A 27,275-nucleotide genomic window follows, 5' to 3' on the forward strand; every position below is an offset into this window, starting at 1 on the left:
ACTCATGTATAACATAACAAGGATTTTATATATGTATGTATTGCAAAATGATTACTTCAGTAAGTTCAATTAACATTCCTCACCACACATAGTTACAAATTTGGGTTTGTTTTTTTGTGTGTGATGAGAACTTTTAACATTTACCCTCTTAGCAACTTTCAAATATACAATATTGTTGGCTATAGTCATCATGCCTACGTTGTATCCCCAGGAGTAATTTAACTTATAACTGGAAGTTTGTGCCTTTTGACCCTTTCAGTCATTTTGCTCCCCACACCCTACCTCTGGCAACTACTAATTTTTTCTCTATATCCATGAATTTATTTGTTCATTTTGTTAGATAGAACATATAAGTGAGATCATAGAGTATTTGTCTTTCTCTTTCTGACTTGTTTCACTTACTGTAATGTATCCAAGCTCCATCTGAGTTGTTGTAAATGACAGGATTCCCTTTTTTATTGTGGAATAATATTCCACTATTTGTATATATATATATGTATATATAAACAAAGTTCTTTATACATTCATCTAACAATGGACACTTAAATTTTTCCCATGTCTTTGCTATTGTTAGTAATGCTGCTATGAACATGTGGGTGTATATATCTTTTCTAGCTGGTGGTTTAATTTTCTTTGGATAAATATCCAGAAGTGAAATTGCTGGGCCATATGGTAATTTCTATTTAAATATTTTTGAGGAACATGTTTTTGTTTTTGTTTTGTGTTGTTTAGAACAGTTTTTTTTTAAGTTTTTATTTTCATTCTAGTTAACATACATTGTTATATTGGTTTCAGGTGTACAATATAGTGATTCCACAATTCCATTCACCACCTGGTCCTCATCACAGCAAGTGCATCCTTAATCCCCATAATCTGTTTAACCAATGGTGGTTACATAGTTGCAGTGGAACTGATAACCATCAGTGCTTTATAGTTAAGAGTCTGTTTCTTGGTTTGTTTCTTTCTCTCTCTTCCTCCACCCCCATGCTCCTTTGTTTTGTTTCTTAAATTCCACACATGAGGGAAATCAAATGGTATTTCTTTCTTTGACTGACTTATTTTGCTTAACGTTATACTCTCTAGCTCCATCCATATTGTTGTAAATGGCAAAATTTCATTCTTTTTATGGCTGAATAATATTCCGTTGTATACATACATCACATCTTCTTTATCCATTTATTAATCGATGGACGCTTGGACTGCTATCATATCTTGGCTCTTGTAAATAATGCTGCAATGAACATGAGGTGCTATATCTTTTTGAATTAGTATTTTTGTATTCTTTGGGTAAATATCCAGGACTGCAATGGCTGTATTATGGAGTAGTTCTATTTTTAACTTTTTGAGGAACTTTCATACTGTTTTACATAGTGGCTGCACCAGTTTACATTCCCACCAATGGTGCAAGAGAGTTCCTTTTTCTCCACATCCTTACCTGAACCTGTTGTTTCTTCTGTTGTTGATTTTAACCATTCTGACATGTGAGGTGATATCTCTTGTAGTTTTGATTTGCATTTTCCTGATGGTAAGTGGTGTTGAGCATCTTTTCATGTGTCTATTAGCCATCTGGATGTCTTCTTTGGAGAACTGTCTGTTCGTGTCTTCTGCCCATGTTTTACATGGATTATTTGTTTTTTGGTGTTGAGTTGTATAAGTTCTTTATATATTTGAATACTAGCCCTTTATTGGATATGTCATTTGTAAATATCTTCTCCCATTCAGTAAGTTGCCTTTTAGTTTTATTGATTGTTTCTTTCACTGTGCAGAAGCTTTTTATTTTGATGTAGTCCCAATAGTTTATTTTTGCTTTTGTTTCCCTTGCCTCAGGGGATCTGTTTAGGAAAAAGTTGCTACAGATGATGTCAAAGAGGCTACTGCCTATATTCTAGGCTTTTTATGGTTTCAGATCTCACATTTAGGCCGTCAATCCATTTTGAATTGATTTTTGCATATAGTATTAGAAAGTGGTGCACATTCTTTCTTTGGCATGTTGCTGTCCAGTTTTCCCAACACCACTTGTTGAAGAGACTGTCTTTTTTCCTATTGGATATTCTTCCCTGCTTTGTCAAAGATTAATTGACCATATGATTGTGGGTTTACTTCTGGATTTTCTATTCTGTTCCACTGATCTTTGTGTCTCTTTTTGCCTCAGTATCATACTGTTTTGACTACTCCATCTTTGTAATATAACTTGAAGTCCAGAATTGTGATGTCTCCAGCTTTACTTTTCCTTTTCAAGATTGCTTTGGCTGGCTGGGTCTTTTGTGGTTCCACACAAATTTTAGGATTATTCTAGTTCTGTGAAAAATGCTGTTAGGATTTTGCTAGGGATTGCATTAAATATGTAGATTGCTTTGGGTAGTATGGACATTTTAACCGTATTTGTTCTTCTAATCCATAAGCTTGAAATGTCTTTCCATTTCTTTGTGTTGTCTTCCATTTCTTTCATCAGTGTTTTGTAGTTTTCAGAGTACAGGTCTTTCACCTCTTTGGTTAGTTTTATTCCTAGATATCTCATTAGTTTTGGTACAATTGTAAATGGGACTGTTTTCTCTTTAAAAAAAATTTTTTTTTAAATTAAGTAGACTGCATGCCCAATGTGGGGCTTGAATTCATGACTCTGAGGTTAAGAGTCACATGCTTTACTGCCAGAGCCAGCCAGGCACCCCTAAATGGGTTGTTTTCTTAATATCACTTTCTGCTGGCTCATTATTGGTATATAGAAATGCAACCAATTTCTGTATGTTGATTTTGCATCGTGTAACTTTACTGAATTTATTTATCAGTTCTAGGAGGTTTTTGGTGGAGTCTTTTGGGTTTTCTATATATAGTAGTATCATGTCATTTGCAAGTAGTGGAAGTTTCACTTCTTCCTTTCCAATTTGGATGCTTTTTATTCCTTTGTCTTGTCTGATTGCTATGGCTAGGACTTCCAGTAATGTGTTAAATAGAAGTGGTGAAAGTGGACATCCTTGTCTTCTTCCTGACCTTATGGGAAAAGCTCTCAGTTTTTCACCCTTGGGTATAATGTTATCTATGGGTTTTTCATATATTGCCTTTATTATGTTGAGATATGTTCCCTCTAAATCTACTTTGTTGACGGTTTTTATCATGAATGGATGTGGCACTTGTCAAATGCTTTTTCTGCATCTATTCAAATGATTATATGGTTCTTGTCCTTTCTCCTATGTGATGTATCACATTGATTGATGTGCAAATATTGAGCCACTCTTTCCCAAGAATAAATCTCACTTGATTGTGGTGAAAGATTTTTTAAAATGTATTCTTGGATTCAGTTTGCTGTTATTTTGTTGAACATTTTTGCATTTATGTTCATCAGAGATATTGGCCTATAGTTCTTTTTTTTGGGGGGGGTGTCTTTATCTGGTTTTGGTATCAGGGTAACACTGGCCTCATAGAACGAATTTGGAAATTTTCCTTCCTTTTCTATTTTTTGCAATAGTCTGAGAAGAAGAGATATTAACTCCTCTTTAAGTGTTTGATAGAGGGGTGCCTGGGTGGCTCAGTCAGTTAAGTGTCCAGCTCAGGTCATGATCTCATGGTTGTGAGATTGAGCCTCGTGTTGGGCTTCACACTGGGCATGGAGCCTGCTTAGGATTCTCTTTCTCCCTCTCTCTCTGCCCCTCCCTTCCTCTCAAAATTAATTAATTAATTAAAAAATAGGAGAGGAAGCTTGAGATGGTGGCATAGGAGGACACTTGCTCACCTCATCCTGCTGATCACTTAGATTCCACCCACATCTGCCAAAGAATGCAGAAAACCACCAGAAGACTGACAAAACGGACTCTCTGGAGCCAAGTATAGAGGAGAGGCCCATGGAAGAGGGTAGGAAGGGCGGAGAGGTGGTGCGCGCTACCTGGACTGGTGGGAGGGAGCTGGGGCAGTGGAGGAGCAGCCCACCTGGCAAGGCAGAGCCCCCGAGTCTGGCTTGCAAAAGCAGAGGGGCCGGAAGGAGTGAGTTCTGACACCCAGCGGGACTTAACATCTGCAATGTTATAAGTCAACAGCTCTAGTCAGAGAGTGGGAGGGCAAGAAGACACCGGGAGGGAGAGGTGTTGAGCTCCGGACGACAGAGCTCAGCTCAGCAGGGGAACAAAGGCGCTGGCCAGTGCCATCTCCCTCTCCCATCCCCCAGCCGAAACCCCAAAGGGAACCAGTTCACCTCACCAAACTTGCTTGCACCATGCAAACACCCAATGCTGTGCTTCTGTGGATCCATCCCTCTGATGGGTCTGCCTCCCTCCTGGTGCCACAGAGCCCCTCCCACAGGGGACCACCAATGGCAAAGCGAGCCAAGCCTGCCCCTCCCACCCCCGTGCACCTTGTGGATCCACCCTGGCTAATACGCCAAATCCCATCAAAGCAGCACCACAAGCCTGGCAGTGTGCAAGTAGCCCAGACAGGGGCCACACTACTCCACAGTGAGTCCTGCCCCTGGGAGAGGGGAAGATAAGGTTCACACCAGTCTGACTGTGGCCCCAGCCGTGGCCTGGGAACAGACATCGGTTCTGACTGCGGCCCCGCCCACCAACCCAAGTTACTCGGGACAGCACAGGGGAAGTGCCCTGCAGTTCTGCGCCGCTCCAGGGACTATCCGAAATGATAAAACGGAAGAATTCTCCTCAAAAGAAACTCCAGGAAGTAGCGACAGCTAACGAATTGATCAAAAATGATTTAAGCAATATAACAAAACATGAATTTAAAATAATAGTCATAAAATTAATCACTGGACTTGAAAAAAGTATAGAGGACAGCAAAGAATCTATTGCTACAGAGATCAAGGGACTAAGAAACAGGAGGCTTTCTGGTTGCGGAGTCTAGGGAAGATGTGCAGAAATGGCACCTCGAAAGAGGAAAGAAAAGAAAGAAGAACAGGTCATGAGCCTTGGACCTCAGGTAGCTGAAGGAGAAAATGTGTTTGGCGTGTGCCACATCTTTGCATCCTTCAGTGACACTTTTGTCCATGTCACCGATCTTTCTGGCAAGAACCATCTGCCGTGTGACTGGTGGGATGAAGATGAAGGCTGACTGAGATGAGTCCTCTCCCTACGCTGCCATGTTGGCTGCCCAGGATGTAGCCCAGAGGTGCAAGGAGCTGGGCATCACCACTGTCCACATCAAACTCCGGGCCACAGGAGGAAATAGAACCAAGACCACCAGACCTGGGGCCCAGTTGGCCCTCAGAGCCCTTGCCCGCTCAGGAATGAAGATTGGGTGGATTGAGGATGTCACCCCCATCCCCTCCGATAACACCCGCAGGAAGGGGGGTCGCCGTGGTCGCCGTCTGTGAACAGGATTCCTCAAATTCTTGTTTTCTGGTAATAAACTGCCTTTGTGTAAGCTAAAAAAAAAGAAAAGAAAAGAAACAGGAGGAGCTAAAAAATGCTATAAATGAGGTGCAAAATAAAACGGAGGTGACCACAGCTCGCATTGAAAAGGCAGAGGAGAGAATAGGTGAATTAGAAGATAAAATTATGGAAAAAGAGGAAGCTGAGAAAAAGATAAAAAAAATCCAGGAGTATGAGGGGAGAATTAGAGAACTAAGTGATGCAATCGAACACAACAATATCGGTGTAATAGGAATTCCAGAAGAGGAAGAGAGAGAGAAAGGGGCTGAAGGTGTACTTGTACAAATCATAGCTGAGAACTTCCCTGATCTGGGGCAGGAAAAAGGCATTGAAATCCAAGAGGCACAGAGAACTCCCTTCACACGTAACTTGAATTGATCTTCTGCATGACATATCATAGTGAAACTGGCAAAATACAAGCATAAAGAGAAAATTCTGAAAGCAGCTAGGGATAAACATACTCTAACTCTATATAAAGGGAGACCGATAAGACTAGTGACAGACCTATCTACTGAAACTTGGCAGGCCAGAAAGGAATGGCAGGAAATCTTCAATATGATGAACAGAAAAAATATGCAGCTGAGAATCCTTTATCCAGCAAGTCTGTCATTCAGAAGAGAAGGAGATATAAAGGTGTTCCCAAACAAACAAAAACTGAAGGAATTAATCACCACTAAACCAGCCCTACAAGAGATCCTAAGGGAGATTCTGTGAGTGAAATGTTGCAAGGACCACAAAGTACCAGAGACATCACAATGACTTTAAACCCATATCTATTAATAATAACACTAAATGTAAATGGGCTAAATGCTCCAACCAAAAGACATAGGGTATCAGAATGGATAAAAAAAAAAGACCCATCTATTTGCGGTCTACAAGACACTCACTTTAGACCTGAGGACACCTTCAGATTGAAAGTGAGGGGATGGAGAACTATCTATCATGCTACTGGAAGTCAAAAAAAGCTGGAGTAGCCATACTATATCAGACAAACTAGACTTTAAATTAAAGGTTGTAACAAGAGATGACGAAGGGCATTATATAATAATTACAGAATCTATCCATCAGGAAAAGCTAACAATTATAAATGTCTAGCCACCAAATTCGGAGGCACCCAAATATAGAAAATAATCACAAACATAAGCGATCTTATTGATAAAAATGTGGTAACTTCAGGGAACTTTAATACCCCACTTGCAATAATGGCTAGATCATCTAGACACAGGATCAATAAAGAAACAAGGGCCCTGAATAATACATTGTATCAGATGGACTTGACAGATGTATTTAGAACTCTGCATCCCACTTTCTTCTCGAGTGCACATGGAACATTCTCCAAGATAGATCACATACTGGGTCACAAAACAGCCCTTCATAAGTATACAAGAATTGAGATCATACCATGCATACTTTCAGACCACAATGCCATGAAGCTTGAAATCAACTACAGGAAAAAGTCTGGAAAACCTCCAAAAGCATGGAGGTTAAAGAACACCCTACTAAAGAATGAATGGGTCCACCAGGCAATTAGAGAAGAAATTAAACAATATATGGAAACAAATAAAAATGAAAATACAACAATCCAAACACTTTGGGATGCAGCAAGGGCAGTCCTGAGAGGAAAATACATTGCAATCCAGGCCTATCTCAAGAAACAAGAAAAATCCCAAATACAAAATCTACCAGCACACCTAAAGGAAATAAAAGCAGAAAAACAAAGACACCCCAAACCCAGCAGAAGAAGAGAAATAATAAAGATCAGAGCAGAAACAAACAATATAGAATCTAAAAAAACTGTAGAGCAGATCAATGAAACCAAGAGTTGGGATTTTGAAAAAATAAACAAAATTGATAAACCTCTAGCCAGGCTTCTCAAAAAGAAAAGGGAGATGACCCAAATAGATAAAATCATGAATTAAAATGGAATTATTACAACCAATCCCTCAGAAATACAGCAATTATCAGGGAATACTATGAAAAATTATATGCCAACAAACTGGACAACCTGGAAGAAATGGACAAATTCCTAAACACCCACACACTTCCAAACCTCAAACAGGAGGAAATAGAAAGCTTGAACAGACCCATAACCAGCAAAGAAATTGAATCGGTTATCAAAAATCTCCCAACAAATAAGAGTCCAGGACCAGATGGCTTCCCAGTGGAGTTCTACCAGACATTTAAAGCAGAGATAATACCTATCCTTATCAAGCTGTTCCAAAAAATAGAAAGGGAAGGAAAACTTCCAGACTCATTCTATGAAGCCAGTATTACTTTGATTTCTAAACCAGACAGAGACCCAGTAAAAAAAGAGAACTACAGGCCAATATCCCTGATGAATATGGATGCAAAAATTCTCAAGAAGATACTAGCAAATCGAATTCAACAGCATATAAAAAGAATTATTCACCATGATCAAGTGGGATTCATTCCTGGGCTGCAGGGCTGGTTCAAAATTTGCAAATCAATCAATGTGATACAACACATTAATAAAAGAAAAGAACCATATGATCCTGTCAATTGATGCAGAAAAAGCATTTGACAAAATTCAGCATCCTTTCTTAATAAAAACCCTCGAGAAAGTTGGGATAGAAGGAACATACTTAAACATCATAAAATCCATTTATGAAAAGCGCACAGCTAACATCATCCTCAATGGGGAGAAACTGAGAGCTTTCCCCCTGAGATCAGAAACACAACAGGGATGTCCACTCCCAACACTGTTGTTTAATATAGTGTTGGAAGTTCTAGCATCTGCAATCAGACAACAAAAGGAAATCAAAGGCATCAAAATTGGTAAATATGAAGTTAAGCTTTCACTTTTTGCAGATGACATAATATTATACATGGAAAACCCTATAGACTCCACCAAAAGTCTGCTGGAACTGATACATGAATTCAGCAAAGTCTCAGGATACAAAATCAATGTACAGAAATCAGTTGCATTCTTATACACTAATAATGAAGCAACAGAAAGACAAAGAAACTGATCCCATTCACAATTGCACCAAGAAGCATAAAATACCTAGGAATAAGCCTAACCAAAGATGTAAAAGATCTGTATGCTAAAAACTATAGAAAGCTTATGAAGGAAATTGAGGAAGATATAAAGAAATGGAAAAACATTCCATGCTCATGGGTTGGAAGAATAAATATTGTTAAAATGTCAATACTACCCAAAGCTATCTACACATTCAATGCAATCCCAATCAAAATGGCACCAGCAGTCTTCTTGAAGCTAGAAGAAGCAATCCTAAAATTTGTATGGAACCACAAAAGGCCCCGAATAGCCAAAGAAATATTGAAGAAGAAGACCAAAGCAGGAAGCTTCACAATCCCAGACTTTAGCCTCTACTACAAAGCTGTAATCATCAAGACAGCATGGTATTGGCATGAAAACAGATACACAGACCAATGGAATAGAATAGAAACCCAGAATTAGACCCACAAAAGTATGGCCAACAAATCTGTGACAAAGCAGGAAGAATATCCAATGGAAAAAAGACAGTCTCTGTAACAAATGGTGCTGGGAGAACTGGACAGCAACATGCAGAAGCATGAAACTAGACCACTTTCTTACACCATTCACAAAAATAAACTCAAAATGGATAAAGGACCTGAATGTGAGACAGGAACTCATCAAAACCCTAGAGGAGAAAGCAGGAAAAAAACCTCTCTGACCTCAGCCACAGCAATTTCTTACTTGACACATCCCCAAAGGCAAGGGAATTAAAAGCAAAAATGAACTATTGGGACCTCATGAAGATAAAAAGCTTCTGCACTGCAAAGGAAACAATTAACAAAACTAAAAGGCAACCAACAGAATGAGAAAAGATATTTGCAAATGACATATCGGACAAAGGGCTAGTATCCAAAATCTATAAAGAGCTCACCAAACTCCACACCTGAAAAACAAATAATCCAGTGAAGAAATGGGCAGTAGACTGAATATGAATAGAAAAATGAATAGACACTTCTCTAAAGAAGACATCCAGATGGCCAACAGGCACATGAAAAGTGCTCAGCGTCGCTCCTCATCGGGGAAATACAAATCAAAACCACACTGAGATACTACCTCACGCCAGTCAGAGTGGCTAAAATGAACAAATCAGATGCTGGTGAGGTTGTGGAGAAACGGGAACCCTCTTGCACTGTTGGTGGGAATGCAAACGGTGCAGCCGCTCTGGAAAACAGTGTGGAGGTTCCTCAAAAAATTAGAAATAGACCTACCCTATGACCCAGCAGTAGCACTGCTAGGAATTTACCCAAGGGATACAGGAGTACTGATGCATAGGGGCACTTGTATCCCAATGTTTATAGCAGCACTCTCAACAATAGCAAATTATGGAAAGAGCCTAAATGTCCATCAACTGATGAATGGATAAAGAAATTGTGGTTTATACACACAATGGAATACTACATGGCAATGAGAAAGAATGAAATGTGGCCTTTTGTAGCAACGCGGATGGAGCTGGAGAGTGTTACGCTAAGTGAAATAAGTCATATAGAGAAAGACAGATACCGTATGTTTTTACTCTTATGTGGATCCTGAGAAACTTAACAGAAGACCATGAGGAAGGGGAAGGAAAAAAAAAAAGGTTAGAGAGGGAGGGAGCCAAAACATAAGAGACCCTTAAAAACTGAGAACAAGGGCGCCTGGGTGGCTCAGTCGGTTAAGCGGCCACCTTCGGCTCAGGTCATGATCTCGCGGTCCGTGAGTTCGAGCCCCCCGTCGGGCTCTGTGCTGACAGCTCAGAGCCTGGAGCCTGTTTCAGATTCTGTGTCTCCCTCTCTCTGACCCTCCTCCATTCATGCTCTCTCTCTGTCTCAAAAATAAATAAATGTTAAAAAAAATTAAAAAACAAAACAAAACAGAACAAACAGGGTTGATGGAGGAGGGAGGGGAGGGTGGGTGATGGGTATTGAGGAGGGCACCTGTTGGGATGAGCACTGGGTGTTGTATGGAAACGAATTTGACAATAAATTTCATATTTAAAAAAATAATAATAAAAAAAGCTGATGCTTTGCCTAGGTATCTAGATCTGACTTATAATTCTAACCATAACCTGAGCAACCCTGGAAAAGTTATCTTGCCTCTCTGAGTCTCGGGTTCCTCTTCTGTAAAATAGAATACATAAAATCTCTTGCAGGGACGTTGGAAAAAATAAATATGATAATAAATAAATAAATAAATATTTGGTAGGATTTGAAGCCATCTGGTCCTGAACTTTTTTTTATTGGGAGTTTTTTGATTACTGATTTAACTTCACTGATGGAAACTGGTCTGTTCAAATTTCCTATTTCTTCCTCATTACATATTGGGAGGTTTTGGGGAATTTATTTATTTCTTCTAGATGTCTAGTTTGTTGACATGTAAACTTCCCTCTTAGAATTGCTTTTGTTGCATCCCAAGGGTTATGGCCCATTGTGTATTCATTTTTGTATCCATGTACCTTGTTTTAAATTTTTTTAATGTTTTATTTATTCTTGAGAGAGAGAGAGAGAGAGAGAGAGAGAGAGAGAGAGAGAGAGAAGGAGCATGGGCAAGGGAGGGGCACAGTGAAAGAGGGACACAGAATCCAAAGCAGACTCCAGGCTCTGAGCTATCAGCACAGAGCCTGATGTGAGGCTTGAACTCATGAGCCATGAAATCATGACCTGAGCCGAAGTTGGATGCTCAACCGACTGAGCCACCCAGGGGCCCCAGTATCCATGTACTTTTTAATTTCTGCTTTTATTTCTGGTTGGTGCATTCATTGTTCAGTAGCATGTTACTTAACCTCCATGTATTTGTGGTCTTCCAGATATTTTCATGTGGTTGACTTCTATTCCTTATGGTCAGAAAAGATGCATGGTATGATTTTATTCTTTTTGAAATCGTTGAAGCTTGTTTTGTGGGCTATTGTGTGATCTGTTCTGGAGAATGTTCTATGTGCACTTGAAAAGAATGTGTATTCTGGAGTTTTAGGATGGAATGTTCTGTTCCAGTGTGTCATTCAAAGCCATTGTTTTCTTATTGATTTTCTGTTTAGATGATCTGTCCATTGATGTAAGTAGGGTGTTAACGTCCCCTACCATTATTGTGTTATTATCAGATTAGTTCCTTTATGTTTGTTATTAACAGTTTTATGTATATGGGTGCCTCTGTGTTGGGTGCATAAATATTTACAATTGTCATATCTTCCTGTAGGATTGTCCCCTTTATTATTATATAGTGTCCTTCTTTGTCTCTTGTTATTGTGTTTGTTTTAAAGTCTAGTTTGTCTGATATAAGTATTGGTACACTGGCTTTCTTTTGACATGTTTGCATGTTAGATGTTTCTCCATCCCCTCACTTTGAATTTGCAGGTGTCTTTAGGACTAAAATGAGTCTCTTGTAGGCAGTATATGGATGGGTCTTGTTTTTTTATCCATCTGTCACTGTATGTCTTTTGAGTGGAGCATTTAGTCCATTTACATTTGAAGTAATTATTGACAGATATGTATTTATTGCCATTTTATTTCTTGTTTTATGGCTGTTTCTGAAGATTTTCTCTGATCCTTTCTGGTCTTTCTTTTTTTCCTGGTTTACTGTTTGTTTGTTTGTGATACATTTGGATTTCTTTCTCTTTATTCTTTGCATATTTTAGTGGCTTTTGACATATGATTACCATTAGGTTTGTATATAACCTCTTTTGTATATAGCAGTCTACATTAAGTTGATGGTCATTTAAGTTTGAACACATTCTTACTCCTCTTCCCCCTACGTTTTAGGTATATGGTGTCATATATTACATCTTTTTGTGAGCACCTTGACTGATATTTTATAAAAATATTCATTTTTACTGTGTTTGTATTTCTTTCCTTTGTACTGTCACTTTTGGTCTCTACTTGAAGAGTGTCTTTAATAGTTCTTGCCAGGCTGCTTTACTGGTCACGAACTCCTTTAATTTTTGTTTGTCTGGGAAACACACACACTCTCTCTTTCTCTTTCTCTCTCTCTCTCTCTCTCTCTCTCTCTCTCTCTCTCTCTCTCTCTCTCTATTTCCTGAATGATAGCCTTGCAGATTATTTTTTCCCCAGCATGTTGAATAAAACATGCCACTCTCTTGTGGCTTGGAAGGTGTCTGCTGAAAAGTCCTCTGATAGCCTATGGGGTTTCCCTTGTATGTAACTATCTCCTTTTGTCTTTCTGCTTTAATAATTTTTTCTTTATCAGTATATTTTGCCACTTTAATTATAATATGATTTGGTGTGGATCTGCTTTTGTTAATTTTGTTGAGGGTTCTCTGTACCTTCTGGTATATCTTTGTGCCTCCTGGATCTATAAATGTATTTCCTTTCCCAGGTTAGGACAGTTTTCAGCTATTATTTCTTCAAATAAAATTTCTGCCCCCCTTTTCTCTCTCTTCTTCTTCTGGTACTCCTCTAATGTGAATGTTATTAAATTAGATGGAATCACTGAGTTCCCTAAGTCTATTCTCATTTTGCATTATTCTTTTCTCTTTCTTTTGTTCAGCTTGATTAGCTTCCATTACTCTGTTTTCTAGGTCACTATTTTGTTCTTCTGCCTCTTTCATCCTGCTGTTAATACTGTCAAGCATGTTTCACATGTTATTTATTGAGCCCTTTCCTCTGTTATGTTATTCCTTACTTATTGTATATTCTTGGCTCCTTTGTCATAAATTGACCATATATGCATGGGTTTATTTCTGGGCTTTGTTCTATTTCACTGATTTATGTGGCTGTGTTTATGCCAATACCATACCGTTTTCGTTATTATAGCTTTGTAATATAGTTTGAAATCAGGAAGTGTGATGCCCGTAGAATTGTTCCTCTTTCTCAGAGTTGCTTTGGCTATTTGGGATCTTTTGTGGTTCTGTTACAAATTTTAGAATTGTTTTTTCCATTTCTGTGAAAAAATGCCATTGGAATTTTGATAAGGATTGCATTGAATCTGTAGATTACTTTGGGTAGAATGGACATTTTAACAATATTAATTCTTCTAGTCCATGAGCATGGAATATCTCCATTTGTGACTTCAATTTATTTCATCAATGTCTTAGAGTAGGCATTTTATTCTTTTGAACAATTGTAAATGGAACTGTATTCTTAATTTCTCTTTCAGATAGTTTGTTACTAGTGTATAGAAACTCAACTCATTTTTGTATATTGATTTTGTATCCTACAACTTATTATTCTAATGAGGTTTTTTTTTTTGGTGAAGTTTTTAGGGTTTTCTATATATAGTATCATGTCATCTGCATGTAGAGACAGTTTACTTTCTGATTTGGATGCTTTTTATTACTTTATCTTGCATCATTGCTCTAGCTAGGACTCCCAGTACTATTTTAAATAAAAGTGGTGAGGGTAGACATCCTTGTCTTGTTCCTGATCTTATAAGAAAAGCTTTCAGTTTTTCACAATTGAGTATGATGTTAGCTGTGGGCTCATTGTATATTGTCTTTAGTATGTTTAGGTATTTTCTCTCTGTACTCTGTTGAGAGTTTTTATCATGAATGGATGTTGTGTTTTGTCAAATGCTTTTGCTGCATCCTTTTAATGTATTATTGAATTCAGTTTGCTAATATTTTGTTGATGATTTTTACATCTGTGTTCATCAGGGATATTAGTTTGTATTTTCCTTTTGTTTTAGTGCCTTTATCTGGTTTTGATATTTAATGCTGGCCTCATAAAATAAGTTTGGAAGTGCTCCCCCCTCTTCAATTTTTTAGAAGAGTTTGAGAAGGATTTGTATTAATTCTTTTTTTTTTTTTTTAATTTTTTTCAACGTTTATTTGTGGGACAGAGAGAGACAGAGCATGAACGGGGGAGGGGCAGAGAGAGAGGGAGACACAGAATCGGAAACAGGCTCCAGGCTCTGAGCCATCAGCCCAGAGCCCGACACGGGGCTCGAACTCCCGGACCGCGAGATCGTGACCTGGCTGAAGTCGGACGCTTAACCAACTGCGCCACCCAGGCGCCCCTAGGATTTGTATTAATTCTTTAAACATTTGATAGAATTCACCAGGGAAGCCATCTGGACTTTTGTTTGTTGGCGGTTTCTGATTACTGATTCAATCTCCTTACTAGTAATGAGTCTGTTCAGATTTTCTCTTTTTTCATGATTCAGTCTTTGTAGGTTGTATGTTTGTAGGAATGTATTCGTTTCTTCTACATTGTCTAGTTTATTGGTATGAAGTTCATAATACTCTCTTATTTGTATTTCCATTGTGTCAATTGTGACATCTCTTTAATATCTGATTTTATTTTGAGTTTTCTCTCTGTTTTTTCCTTGGTGAGTCTAGCTAAATGTTTATCTTTTCAAAAACCAGCTCTTGGTTTCATTGATCTTTTCTACTGATTCTTTTAGTCTCTGCTTCATTTATTTCTGCTCTGATATTTGTTAGTTCCTTCCCTCTATTAACTTAGGGCTTAATTCTTTTTTTAGTTTCATAAGGTATAAAGTTGGGTGGTTTATTTGAGATCTTTCTTATTTCTTAATATAGGTATTTATCACTGTGAACTTCCCTCTTAAAACTACTTTTGCTGCATCCTATAAATTTTGGTATGTTATATTCTCATTTTCATTTGTCTCAAAATTTGATTTCTATTTTTATTTCTTTTTTGACCTATTGGTTGTTTGGTAGCATGTTGTTTAATCTCCACATAACTTGTCAGTTTTCCAGTTTTCTTCTTGTAATTGTTTTCTAGTTTCATACCATTGTGTTTGGGAAAAAATGCTTGATATTATTTCAGTCTTTTAAATTTATTAAGATTTATTTTGTGATCTACCCTGGAGAATGTCCCATGTGTGCTTGGGAAAAATGTTTATTCTGCTGCTTTTGGATGGAATGTTCTATAAATGTCTGTTAAGACCACCTGTTCTAGCATGTTGTTTAAGTCCTATGTTTCTTTATTGATTTTCTGTCTGGATGATCTATCCAATGATGACAGTGAGGTATTGCAGTCTCCTACTATTATTGGATTGCTGTTTATTTCTCCTTTTAGGTCTGTTAATATTTGCTTTATATATTTAGGTGCTTCTATGTTGGGTGTATGTAAATTTACAAATGTTCCGTCATCTTACTGGATTGACCCTTTTATCATTAGAAAATTTTTTAATCATAAAAATCATTAAAAAAATTTTTAATGTCTATTTATTTTTGCGAGAGAGATAGCAGGGGAGGGCCAGAGAGAGAGAGGGAGACACAGAATCCAAAGCAGGCTCCAGGCTCTGAGCTGTCAGCACAGAGCCCAAAGCAGGGCTTGAACTCATGAACCACAAGATCATGACCTGAGCTGAAGTCAGATGCTTAACCAATTGAGCCACCCAGGTGCCCCTATATAATTAACTTCTTTGTCTCTTATTACAGGTTTGTCTTAAAGTCTATTTTTTCCTCATACAAGTATAGCTACTTTAGCTGTCTTTTGATTTCCATTTGCATACACTGTCTTTTCCCATACCTTCCCTTCCCTGTGTGTGTTCCTAAAGTTGAAATGAGTCTCTTATAGGCAGCATATAGTTGGGATATTTATATATTTAAAATCTCTTCAGCCACTCTGTGTCTTTTAATAGGAGAATTTAGTACATTTACATTTAAAGTAATTATTGATAGGTATGGACTTACTGCCATCGTGTTCATCGTTTTCTAATTCCTTTGTTCCTTTTTCTTATGTTCTCTTCATTTGTGATTGGATGATTTTCTGTATTGGTATGCTTAGATTCCTTTTCCTTTATCTTTTATGAATCTAGTATAGGTTTTGCTTTGTGGTTACAGCATAGCTTACATAAAACATATTTATAACTGTCTATTTTAAGTTGATAATAACTTAAAATTTTTAAAAAATGTATTTATTTATTTTTGAGAGACAGAAAGAGAACACAAGCCGGGGAAGAGTAGAGAGAGAGAGAGAGAGAGAGACCCAGAATTCAAAGCAGGCTCCAGGCTCTGAGCTGTCAGCACAGAGCCCAATGCAGGGCTTGAACCCACAAACCAACAGTGAAATCATGACCTGACCTGAAGTTGGATGCCTAATTGAGTGAGCTACCCAAGAGCCTCAAGTTGACAACAACTCTTAAGTCCAACTTAATTATAAAGCTCTACATTTTTACTGCCCCCCTTTTATGTTTTTGATTTAACAATTTATATTTTTTGTCTGTGTATCCATTAACAAATTATTGTAATTATAGTTATTTTTCACTACTTTTGTCTTTTAACCTTCATACTAGTTTTATAAATGATTAACCTACCACCATTGCATTAAATTATTGTGAACCACGGGGCGCCTGGGTGGCGCAGTCGGTTAAGCGTCCGACTTCAGCCAGGTCACGATCTCGCGGTCTGTGAGTTCGAGCCCCGCATCGGGCTCTGGGCTGATGGCTCAGAGCCTGGAGCCTGTTTCCAATTCTGTGTCTCCCTCTCTCTCTCTGCCCCTCCCCCGTTCATGCTCTGTCTCTCTCTGTCCCAAAAATAAATAAACATTGAAAAAAAATTAAAAAAAAAATTATTGTGAACTTAACCATGTATTTACCTTTACCAATGAAATTTATACTCTCATATGTTTTCCTGTTACTAATTAGCCCCCTTTCATTTCAGCTTAAAGAAATTCCTTTAACATTTCTTGTGGATTCGGTGTAATGGTGCTGAACTCCTCCAGCTTTTGCTTGTCTGGAAAACTCTTTTTCTTTCCTTCAATTTTGAAGGATTTTTTTTTTTTGCCAGGTAGAGTATTTTTGGTTGGCAGATTTTTTCTTTCAGCTCGGCGAATATATCATGCCACTCCTTTCTGACTTGCAAGAATTTGTTGAAAACATTTGTTGATAGTCTTATGGGTGTTTCCTTATACATAACAAGTTGTCTTTCTCTTGCTGTTTTTAATATTTTGTCCTTGTCTTTAACTTTTGATAATTCAATTATACTGTGTCTTGGTGTGGGTCTCTTTGAATTCATCTTCTTTCGAACTTACTGGATCTGGATGTCTGTTTCCTTTCTCAGGTTAGGGAAGTTTTCAGCCATTACTTCTTTAAAGACTTTTTTCTGCCCCTTTCTCTTCTCCTTCTGGGACCCCTATAATGTTGGGCCTCTTGATGTTGTCCTTATTAGTCCCTTAACCTGTTTTATTTTTCTTTTTGCTCCTCTTTTTGGATGAATTCTACTGCCCTATCTTAGAGTGTGCTGATTTTTTCTTTCACTTCATCTGCTATTAAAACTTTCTATTGAGGGGCACCTGGGTGGCTTAGTCGGTCAAGCATTGGACTTTTGCTCAGGTTACGATCTCACAGTTTGTGAGTTTGAGCCCCGCATCGGGCTCTGTACTGACATTTCAGAGCCTGACATCTCAGATTCTGTGTCTCCTTCTATCTCTGTCCCTCCCCCACTTGTGCTCTGTCTCTGTCTCTCAAAAATAAATAAATGTAAAAAAAAAACAAAAAACCTTCTATTGAATTTTTCAGTTCAATTATTAAATTCTTCAGCTATGTGATTTCTGTTTGGTACTTTCTTATATTTTTCATCTCCTGTTGAAATTCTCACTTTGTTCATGCATTGTTTTCCTGACCTCAGCAAGTGGTCTTTATGACCATTGTTTTGAACTTCTTGTCAGGTAAGTCACTTATCTCTCTTTCATTAAGGAATTTTTCTGAGGTTTTAGTTTGTTGTTTTGTTTGGAACATATTCCTCTATTCTTTTTTCTTGACTCTTTCTGTTGATTTTCTGTGCATTAGATAAAGCAACCACGTTTCTCGGTCTTGAAGAGGTGGTCTCATTTAGGCAATGAACCTTATTGTTCAATCTTGACTTCCTTGTGGTTTTCTCTCAAAATGTTGTGGTTGTCCAAATGGACTTCTATGTTCTTAGTGGCTTCCAGTAGTTGAGGGTGTGCCAATATTTCTCATTGTCCCAAAGGGGAAGATTTCAGTCAGCACTAAATGCAGACAGATTAGAAGCAGACACCAGGGAGCATCTTTTTAACTTTCTTTAAAAAATTTTTCATTTTGAGCTCAGAGAAAGTGTAGAAACCCTTGTAGTTACAAAGGTCTGTATTAAAACCTTTTCATCATTGATTAGAGCTAATTAGTCTTTCATACACATACATAATTACCCCCACAGATATCTTACTCATCCATCAAAAAGTTCTCACTATTTTACTGTCACTTTTATGAACACACATCCACACACGCATGCATTCCTAACTCTAGACATAAGCCCTTATTGTTTTAAATTACTTTTGCTTCTCAGAACTACAAAGATCATGCATCAGGTAGATTGGAAGTCCTCTGATACTCAGATTTGGGTATTTTCATCATTGAGCCACTTCTTTTTAAAGTATGTAAATATACCTCTTGGAGCACCTGGGTGGCTCATTCATTTAAGCGTCAGACTGTTGATTTCAGCTCAGGTCATGATCTCATGGTTTGTGGGTCAACCCTCCATTGGGCTCCACACTGACAGTGCAGGGCCTGCTCAAGATTCTTGTTCTCCCTCTCTCTGCTCTTCCCCCATCTCTGAAAATAAATAAATAAACATTAAAAAAAAAAAAAAGATTCTCTCTCTCCCTCTCTCTTTGCCCCTCCCCTGCTCATGCTCTCTCACTCTCAAAAAAAAAAAAAAATTAATTAAATTAAGTATGTAAATATACCTCCTTCAGGGGCAGACTGGGAGATGTGTGTTTCTGTCTGCTCCCTCTGCACATTAAGCCCTGAGGGGGATAGACAGTTAAGAATTGTTTCTTTGTTTGCTACCAACCCACTGAATCCATGAACACGAGTCCCACTGGCTACCAGTGCCAGGTTATCAAGAGATGTGTCCTCTGGGGGGCAGCCACAAAAGCCAGGGTGGCACCCGTTATGCATAAGCTCCTTTCTCAAAGACGTTGGTAACGTGGAGTGGGACAAAGGGAGAGCACAAAGATGGTGCCTGCTGGCCTTCCTGGTTTCTGGAGAGGATGGCAATGGGCCTCTAGATGTGCGTTATGATAGAAGCCTGCCCCACAGGTCACAGCTATTGAGAGATAAACTAATAGGCCTCTTTCACAAAAAGGTTGTGTGTCAATCTGCTGCCTCTGCAGTGTGCAGTGAGGGATGGATACCTCCTTAAGAATGGTTTCTCTCTTACAGTCTTGTGGTACCTGCAAACATAAGCCCCATTAGAGGGCTTCCTCTGGGAGCAGCTGCAAAAACTGGGGCACCAGACATGTGGACGAGCTCCTTTTTGGGATATACTGATGACCTACCTGGAGTGAGGCAGAGGGAGAACAGGAAGATGTCCCTACCAGTCTCTGTGGTTTCTGGAGAATATTGCAGTTCGCCTCTAGAAGTGTTTTAAATTAGAAACCTGCCCCTCAAGCCAAAACTTTAAAGGTAAGCAATAGCTTCTTTCGTGGGGAAACTGGGCATGATTCAGTCTGCTCCCTCTGCGCTGGGCTCTGAGGGCCAAGCCATGGTGAGTCCACACAAATCCTGTAAGAACTATTAGTTCACTATAGACTGTGGATCTCGTGGATGTAAGTCCCTGTTGGCTTTCAGAGCTAGGTGTTTTGTGAGTCCATTTCTCAGGTAGAAGTCTTAAAAGTTGTGGTGCCAGCTCTGGTGTCCAAGCCCTTCTCTCCTCAGAGAGAAGCTGGGAGTTGTGAGCTCCCTCCTAGTTGTGTGTTGCTGCTCCAGGGATAAGATTGTATCTGAGGCTTTCCTACTCAATTCAGTGGGAGTTTTTTCCCACTTGCCTGATGTGTAAGAGTCACTCAGCTAGTTTCTAGATTTCTTTCAGAGGGGATTGTTCTGTATGTAGCTGAAGATTCAGTGTGTCTGTGAAAGGAGGTGACTTTAAGGTTCTCTTTTGTCACTGTCTTGAACCAGAAAAACAGTTTGTGGATTCTTATAAGAAATGCTATATCATCAATGTTTCTGCTGGCAAAGATCATGATATTATGTGGGAAAACATGCTATCAGTGATTGAGTTGAGAAATGATTTGGGAGTGTTGGGTTCAATGAAAACTGTTAAGAATACCTTAACCCATTTATTTCATTCATATTTTTCTTGTAATATTTGCACAAGAATTATATATAACAATCTATGTCTACTTACATAAATGTCTCTTTTGCTAGGTTTTGAAATAGAATTTGTAAGTGTTAAGAAAGTATGTGTTATAGTTTTTAATTGGCCGTATTGTTTCTTTTTTTGTGGTATATAAACTAATGATAGGTCTTACAGTAGATGTATCTTAAGATTTGATGAAATATGGTACATACCTTAAACATATTAATGTTCATAAATTATTTGATCCTTATGTTAATACTGGGAGATAAGACAGGCATTATTATTTCCATAAGACAAATGAAACTCAGGTGGTTATCATTTTGTTATAGGTGAGGCTGTGTTATATTTTATAGACTTTTAAACTTAACCTAATAAGATAGTTCAGTAATTTATTTTTTATAATGTTAAACCAAAACTTTATAGCATTTTTACTGTTGAGTAGATCATGTTACATAATGACACTTTTTTGAAAGTGTGATGTTATAAAAGAAACATGACTGGTGATAAAGCACAGGGCTATTTATGTGTGGAGTTAGGGACACTCGGATATGACAGCAATTCCTGGAAGGGAAGCAAAGGATCAAACCTAGGAGAAATGTGGTTCTATGTAAAACATCTCAAATCTAATCGAACTGTGAAGTGTATTTATTAACATGTTATAGATAACAACATATGTCTTGTTCAGACCTTCAAAAGTGGCTCATTTTTTTGTAGGTGCTGTGTCTTCACATTATACAGTTGCCTATATCTACTGCTTGGTAGTCAGCTTCCTGCTTCCAAGCAATAGAAACCAACTGTGGAAGGATTGTTAGTTTATAGAATCAATGGGAAGGCTGGAGAAGCAACCAGGCTCAAAAAACAATAGAGGCCAAGTGAGGCTAGGCAGCCAAGAACAGCCAGCTGCCCAGAGTCTGGGGAAACTGTATTTTGGTCTTTCAGTTTCCTCCTGTCCAGAGTCAGACATTGTTGAATTTTCAAAATCAGATCCGGGGCAGCTAGAATAAGCACATGTACACTTTATTAAAATATATTTTGCCATATATATTTTGTTTAAATATGATTGAGTGGAACATTTAAAATGTGCACTTAATGAGGCCACTTTTAGGTATAAAGGATTGTTTTATTATAATTACTTTTCTTTTGAAGAGTGCTCTTAAATACTGGAAGACATTCCTAGAACCACAACATTCATCCTGCTGTTGGCACAGCCTATTTTATTAACTCCTTCCTTGCTGAAAGTTAAAATATATATGGGTATCTCCTCCTGCCCCTGCACAGAAACTAAGGCAGTTTTATTGTGAAATATATTATGATTCACCTTACTTGCTGGAATTCACCTATAAAACTAGGTATGGCTATGGGTGGCAGAGAGTCATTTTTAGGCATTCCTTGATTATACCATTCTCCAGTGTCACTTGACTTCCATCTCTGAATTCAGTCTTTAAGTATCTAACATATAGTTTGTGTACCCATTTATTTGTTTATTGCTTACTGCAAAGGTAATGAATGGTTGTTTTAAAATCTGTAACATTACAGAAACACAGAACAAAGAGTGCCATTCCCCATAATCCTGCTCTCAAGGATTATGTTAATATTCCTGTTAATAATATTATGTTAATAGTTTGGTAGATCTTCATCCAGACTGCCTGGGTTCCATTTCCAGCTTTTCCATTTAGCTGGCCACCTTGGACAAGTTATTTGTCCTCACACTGCCTCAGTTTCCTCATTTCAGCAAAATAGTACTGGCTTATAAGGTTTTGTGAGGGTTTAATAGATAAGATGAAAAGTGTTCAGCATAATTACTAGCGTATAGTAAGTGCTTGATAAATGCTAGTTTGTGTATGTGTATTGGTCAAGATAAGCTAGATTATATTGCAATAACAAACAATCCATCCAAATCTCAGTGGCTTAACACAACAAAAATTTCTTGCTAATGCTGCATTTCTTACACAGATTAGCAGGGTGTTTTCTCCATGTAGTCAGTCAGGGGCCCCGGCTAATGGAGGTTCGACCATGTTGTGGCCACACTCTGTAATACGTTGTGCTTTTAGTCACCATAAAGAGACTATAAAATCACACATGGATTTTTTTACTGCCTCAGCCCATAATTGACATACTCTACTTCCATTTACAATTTATTAGTCATAACTAGTAACCATGGCTCTGCCCTGCTGCAAGTCAGGTGTGACATGTGAAAGGGGAGTGCAGAATATTTTGGTGAGTGCTACAACCTGTGACAAGGCCATTCCTCCCCCTACTCCCCAGTATGGCATAATATTATCCAAACTATGTTGCAGGTTTTTTTTTTTTATTTCATAGTAAGACTAAATTTATTCAATACCCTAGTAAAAGTTTTGATTAAAACTTTTGTATTAAAACTTTGTATAAAAAGTACAAAACAGATTGGTAGATTTCTAATATATTAATACAAAGTGCATGACTACGTACAGTACATCCTACAGGCAAAGAGGTGGAAGGGGAAAAAGAAGGCCTTGGTTGAGGTCTAGTAATAGATAAATAAATACAGAGGTAGAGATGATCCATATTATGGTATATTCTAACACCAATACTGTAGCCAAAATGTACAAAAAAAATTTTTGAAACAACAGGAGGAAGATGATAATGGCTGGGACTCTTGTAATTTACCTCAGAGGCTGTGGGAGAGCCAACCCAACTCACGGTGTAATCTGTGCATATGGTGGCTTGTAGTTTTTGCCATAAGGAAGAAATATAAAATTTTAAGTTTGGATTAAGAACTATAAAACTATAGGGTGCCCATAAAAAGTGGCTCACTCCTTACTGTTATTTATACTAATTTTTAAAATCCAGTTTTAAAAATAAGCACTGCTGGCACAAGAACGGACACTCAGATCAATGGAACAGAATAGAGAACCCAGAAATGGACCCACAAACGTATGGCCAACTAATCTTTGACAAAGCAGGGAAGAATATCCAATGGAAGAAAGACAGTCTCTTCAGCAAGTGGTGCTGGGAAAATTGGGACAGCGACATGCAGAAGAATGAACCTGGACCACTTTCTTACACCAGACACAAAAAGAAACAAAATGGATGAAAGACCTCAATGTAAGACAGGAAGCCATCAAAATCCTCAAGGAGAAAGCAGGCAAAACTTCTTTGATCTTGGCCACACCAACTTCTTACTCAATATGTCTCTGGAGACAAGGGAAACAAAAGCAAAAATGAACTACTGTGACCTCATCAAAATAAAAAGCTTCTGCTTTTTATTAAAAGCGAAGGAAATAATCAGCAAAACTAAAAGGCAACCGACAGAATGGGAGAAGATATATGCAAATGACATATCAGATAAAGGGTTAGTATCCAGAATCTATAAAGAACTTATCAAACTCAATACCCAAAAAACAAATAATCCAGTGAAGAAATGGGAAAAAGACATGAACAGACACTTCTCCAAGGAAGACATCCAGATGGCCAACCGACACATGAAAAAATGCTCAACATCACTCATCATCAGGGAAATACAAATCAAGACCACAATGAGATACCACCTCACCCCTGTCAGAACGGCTAACATTAACAACTCAGGCAACAACAGATGTTGGCAAGGATGCTGAGAAAGAGGATCTGTTTTGCACTGCTGGTGGGAATGCAAGCTGGTGCAGCCACTCTGGAAAACAGTATGGATGTTCCTCAAAAAATTAAAAATAGAACTACCCTATGACCCAGCAATTGCCCTACTAGGCATTTATCCACAGGATACAGGTGTGCTGTTTCGAAGGGACACATGCACCCCCATGTTTATAGCAACACTTATCAACAAGAGCCCAAATTTCCATCTATGGATGAATGGATAAAGAAGATGTGGTATATATATAACGGAGTATTACTCGGCAATCAAAAAGAATGAAATCTTGCCATTTGCAACTACGTGGATGGAACTGGAGGGTATTATGCTAAGTGAAATTAGTCAGAGAAAGACAAAAATCATATGACTTCACTCTTCTGAGGACTTTAAGAGACAAAACAGATGAACATATGGGAAGGGAAACAAATATAAAAACAGGGAGGGGGACAAAACAGAAGAGACTCATAGAGAACAAACTGAGGGTCACTGGAGGGGTTATGGGAGGGGGGATGGGCTAAATGGGTAAAGGGCACTAAGGAATCTACCCCTGAAATCATTGTTGCACTATATGCTAACTACTTTGGATATAAATTTTAAAAAATAAAAAATAAAATTAAAAAAAATTAAAAATATATTAAGTGTAAAAAAAAAAGCACTGAGTCAGGTTGTTATAGGGTAGGCAAATGATCCTCCCTGATTATGAAAAGTCTGAACTGGTGATAGGTTATTCCTGAACGTTTAGAAAAGAGGCACTGAGAGTACTTTGGTTTGGGTTCAAGTAAAAAGGCTTCAAATGAAGATTTTGGAATTGAAGAGCTCCATCTTCAGGATGCATCATCTGACATCTCAATGTTCACAAAGCCTGACTGAAAGAAGTCAAACCTAAACCAGCCCACTCAGCATTAACACACACCTCTTTTCTTTTAGAATTTTACTTTAATATAGAGTGGAAAAAAAAAAAAACAACAAAAAACCCAAACCCTAACAGGTTAAAATCAAACAAGCACTCTACACAGACAAAACCTTCACAGAGGTCAACTGAAGTAATCCAGAGCTAAAACTGAATTGTGCAGATTTTCAATGAAGTCACCAGTCGTGTAACACAAAGGCAATTATTTACATACTAGGCAAGCCCTCTAAGAAATGTGCCCCAAGAAGCATTAACCTTTGTTTTTTGTGTGTGCCATCCTGAAGATTTGCACATTTTTTTTAGATAATTTAACTTTTTTTTTTAATTTTTTTTTCAACATTTATTTATTTTTGGGACAGAGAGAGACAGAGCATGAACAGGGGAGGAGCAGAGAGAGAGGGAGACACAGAATCAGAAACAGGCTCCAGGCTCTGAGCCATCAGCCCAGAGCCTGACGCGTGGCTCGAACTCACGGACCGCGAGATCGTGACCTGGCTGAAGTCGGACGCTCAACCGACTGCGCCACCCAGGCGCCCCGATAATTTAACATTTTTAATAGAATGTGATCTCTACCGTGCGGTAATGCTTTGGTACTCTTTATTTAGGATTCCTCATCCTAAAACTTGACATTTCCCCAGAGGAGCTTTGATTCTGCTTTAGAAGTTTCAATATAGATTAAAATCTTTATTAAAAATCTATACGGAGGGAGGTGACAGAGGATGCAACATATACACTCAAGTTACCTCTCTGTATGTTTAGAAATTACTCCTTCAAGGTATTTGCACCAGAGAGCTTTGTCCTGCTTAATATTCAGTAGTACAGGTTTGAATCATCAGAACCTTGGCAAGACCTTAAATTATTAACAACTACCTCTTGGGGCAAGTCCGTGTTACTGAGTTATGACAAATTTATTATCATGAAGGAAAACAAGCACAGCCAGTCATCTTAAAAATGCCCCAACCACTGCTTCTCAATATAGAAAGACTAAAACTACATATGTTTATCATACAACAAATCCCATCTCTGTCCTCTGAAATTCCCCTAGTTTCATTCATTAAAAGGGGATTAAAAAAAAAAAGACTTAAAGAGCACTTTACAGCATCATTCAGCTTTCCTATGAAATACTCAACATCTTAAATATAATGTATACTTTTTTTCTTTTAGTAAGCTAGACACTGGCTTCGGAGTTTGTGGAACTGGAGGAGAAATAACAACCCATTCAAAACTATTCTAGAAAGTATCTTTTGGCAGAATAGCAGGTATCCAAGTTAAAAATAGGAGGGTTTTGTTGCTTTGTTTTCTTTCCAAAATTTAAATTGTTTTTTTGTTCCCCTTCTACCTAAATCTCAGTCACCACTCCTGAGTGGAGATGGGCAGAGGCTCTGGCCCCTGCTCCTCCGGCTTCTCAGCAGCTGCTTTCTTATTGCTGCAGCAAGGCTTGAATAAATGTGTGTCAATGAGAACTTCTCCAAAACGGCCTTTATAGATAATCCTGCAACGTATTTTCTGTCTTTTCCAGTATGTGAGACCTAAAAAGGAAAAAAACTGGCGTTCTGTTAGAGCCAGAAGCCATCTCTGTATCTGAGCCACCATCTGACTTGTTGCTGTAACAAGGAGACTGAGCTGGAAAGGCACTTGAGGTGGTACTGTGAGCATCAGAATTGTGACATTTAAATTCCTTCTATAGTTTACTGATCTGGTTGCTTTTTATCCAGTTTCCAGATAGAGTTTTCACTTTCTTTGGTTTCAATGTTGTCTTCAGACTGGGTCCTGCCCTTGCATCTACCACATGATTCCAGTTTTTATTTTTATTTTTTTTAATCCTGCTGGCAATTTCTTCCGACTTTTCACAAGCAGGACACAGGCATTACAGATGTCTCCTGAACAAGTCTCATGCAACCCAAAACAGCTCTGGAAGTCCTTTTCATAGCGTTTACTGTCAGTGAATCGAGAACTGGAGGACTTAGCTCTGCAAATACAGCAGCCGTCTATACTTTGGTACATCTTTGGCTTGTGAAAACCAAACATCTTTTCTTCTGGGCAATAGTCTTCCAAAATCAGCCGTTCCACGCACAATAACGTTCCTGAGGTCTGGAGTGCACGCCAAGCTAGCCCCTCCCCTCCCCCCTTCCAATTGCTCCCTTCTCCTCAACTGTCTTGTCTAGACAGATGGTCTACTGCAGTTCTGCAGTTGCTACCACTGGCTGGGAAGGTGTAGATTCCCCAGTTCTTTTTTTTTTTTTTTTTAATATATATCATGAACATCTCCCCATGTCAATATGTATTAATTCGTTGACTATTTATTGAGCACTTCTTTGTAGTAGGCCTTGTTCTGGGTAATGGGAATGAAGAAGACATTTAATAAACCCTGTCTT

General features: G+C 38.3%; 1 long non-coding RNA gene, 2 other non-coding genes and 2 pseudogenes across 3 annotated transcripts; 1 reads left to right on the plus strand and 4 right to left on the minus strand.

Moving 5' to 3' along the window:
- The first annotated feature begins 4,820 nt into the window (after positions 1-4,820).
- Positions 4,821-5,373, plus strand: LOC121031773 (40S ribosomal protein S14-like; annotated as a pseudogene).
- Positions 5,374-15,336: 9,963 nt separating this feature from the next.
- LOC121031774 (uncharacterized) lies at positions 15,337-16,987 on the minus strand. The gene is made up of 3 exons (XR_005790880.1): positions 16,890-16,987; positions 16,457-16,463; positions 15,337-15,349 (listed from the first exon to the last, which is right to left on the minus strand). It is a non-coding gene; the product is annotated as an uncharacterized LOC121031774 (long non-coding RNA).
- A 1,359-nt stretch (positions 16,988-18,346) lies between these two features.
- LOC121032524 (small nucleolar RNA U2-30) lies at positions 18,347-18,416 on the minus strand. The gene has a single exon (XR_005791346.1). It is a non-coding gene; the product is annotated as a small nucleolar RNA U2-30 (small nucleolar RNA).
- Positions 18,417-18,583: 167 nt separating this feature from the next.
- On the minus strand, positions 18,584-18,662 carry LOC121032526 (small nucleolar RNA U2-19). The gene has a single exon (XR_005791347.1). It is a non-coding gene; the product is annotated as a small nucleolar RNA U2-19 (small nucleolar RNA).
- A 7,569-nt stretch (positions 18,663-26,231) lies between these two features.
- LOC121031771 (SIN3-HDAC complex-associated factor-like) lies at positions 26,232-27,006 on the minus strand (annotated as a pseudogene).
- Positions 27,007-27,275: the final 269 nt, after the last annotated feature.

The sequence above is a fragment of the Herpailurus yagouaroundi genome, unplaced genomic scaffold (genome assembly GCF_014898765.1).
Source record: "Herpailurus yagouaroundi ecotype Mexico unplaced genomic scaffold, PumYag 141, whole genome shotgun sequence".
NCBI lineage: Eukaryota > Metazoa > Chordata > Mammalia > Carnivora > Felidae > Herpailurus > Herpailurus yagouaroundi.